This window comes from Microtus ochrogaster, chromosome 6 (genome assembly GCF_000317375.1).
Source record: "Microtus ochrogaster isolate Prairie Vole_2 chromosome 6, MicOch1.0, whole genome shotgun sequence".
In the NCBI taxonomy this organism is placed as follows: domain Eukaryota; kingdom Metazoa; phylum Chordata; class Mammalia; order Rodentia; family Cricetidae; genus Microtus; species Microtus ochrogaster.
In genome coordinates this window covers 9319677-9321320 of record NC_022013.1, presented here as the reverse complement: position 1 = coordinate 9321320, position 1644 = coordinate 9319677, and the positions used below count along the sequence as shown (strand labels likewise).

Genomic DNA, 1644 nt, shown 5'->3' with positions numbered 1-1644 from the left:
GGGGGGCTTTATGGTGGAGACGGTGCTTACATGTTTATATCCTCATCCTTTTCATTTCTCATGCTGTAAAGCTGTGTTTAACGTGTGTGTGTGCGTGTGCGTGTGCGTGTGCATGTGTGTGTGTGTGTGTGTGTGTGTGAGAGAGAGAGAGCAAGCCTGGGGATGAGCTCTTGTTCCTCAAGCACTGTCTACCTTTTGAAACTTGCCAAGTAGGCTAGGTTGCCAGGCCAGTATGTCTCCACCTCTTGAGGGCTGGGATTCTGGTGATGTATGCCCAAGCCTGGCTCCCCCATGGGTTTTAGGATTAGAGCTCAGGTCCTTGGGCTTGCAAGATGTTCCCTTTACTCACAGAGCCATCTCCCCAGCCCACGCTTCTTCTTAACCCACTAACGTCGTGTGGTTTCTCCTGGTTTCTGAGTATTTAGAGTAGACATTTTAGCATCTCTGTTTGGCCTTCCATCTCCAACTACCATCCTAACATTACCTTCGAAATGATAAGAGTGGGCAGAATGTTTATGCTAACGGTTAATTTTCTATGATTTATCTGCAGGTAGGTTCTTAAGTGTATAATCATTTTATGGTAATTACTAAATACAGGAATGAGCTCAGAAAAAAGAGAAAATACAATTTTCTTCACCTAATGGCACTTAAAAGTGTGTGTGTGTGTGTGTGTGTGTGTGTGTGTGTGTGTGTGTAGATCAGAAGACAGCTGGAGGGAATCATTTAGGTCCCAGGAATTGAACTCAGGTTGTCAGGACTAGTGGCAAGTTTCTTAACCCACTGAGCCATCTTGCCAGTGTAAAGGAGAAAGCTGAAAGAGCCTCTGTTAATCCTTTCAATAAACATTCATCAAGACCGTATGAGCACTGCGGGTCAGACATTGTTGGCTCTTTGGGAACACTCAGGAGACGTGCCCTGCCTTAGCAAAGCTTATTCTCAGTATGGCTCAGACTACGTAAGGATAAACCGCGGGGCTGAAGAAATGGCTTCATGGTTGAGAATGCTCATGCTCTTGCAGAGGTCAGAGTTCTGTGCTCAGCACCAAGGCTGGGCAGCTCACAGCTCTCTGTGTTGCACCTTAGTGATTAAAGCAGCTTGGGAGGAAAGGGATAATTTCACTCAGTTTCACGTCACAGTCTGTCTGAGAAGGAAGCCCAGGCAGGGACCTGGAGGCAGGAAGTAGAGAGGTGCTACTTACTGGCTTGCTCGCCAAGGCTTGCTCAGCCTGCTTTCTTACACAGCCCAGAACTACTAGCCTGGGTGGCACCATACACAGTGGGCTGCCCCCCCCCCCACATCAATATCTAATTAAAGAAAATGCACCACCGACTTACCCACAGGTCATTCTTGTGGCTGTATTTTCTCAGCTGGTGCTCCCTCTTCCCAAATGACACTAGCTTGTGTCAAGGTGACATAAAACTAGCCAGCACAGCCTAATTCTAGCTTCAGAGAATCCGATGCCTTTTTCTGGGCATGCACATACATAATTAAAAAGTAAAAAGTCAATCTTGGAGGAGTAAAATTATATGGAAGCTGCATAAGCACTGGGAACAGCTCCAACTGGGGGAGCGTGTGGGGAGGAGCACGGTGGGAACACTGCAAGCAGTTCCAGCTGGGGAGAGTGTGGGGAGGAGCACGGTGGGA

The 1644-nt window shown here is 47.6% G+C and overlaps 1 protein-coding gene across 2 annotated transcripts in view; it reads left to right on the top strand.

The window, feature by feature from the left end:
* Ccdc93 (coiled-coil domain containing 93) overlaps positions 1 to 1644 on the top strand; it is a 70746-nt gene that overhangs the window by 5581 nt on the left and 63521 nt on the right. The gene's annotated exons all lie outside the window — the stretch shown is intronic.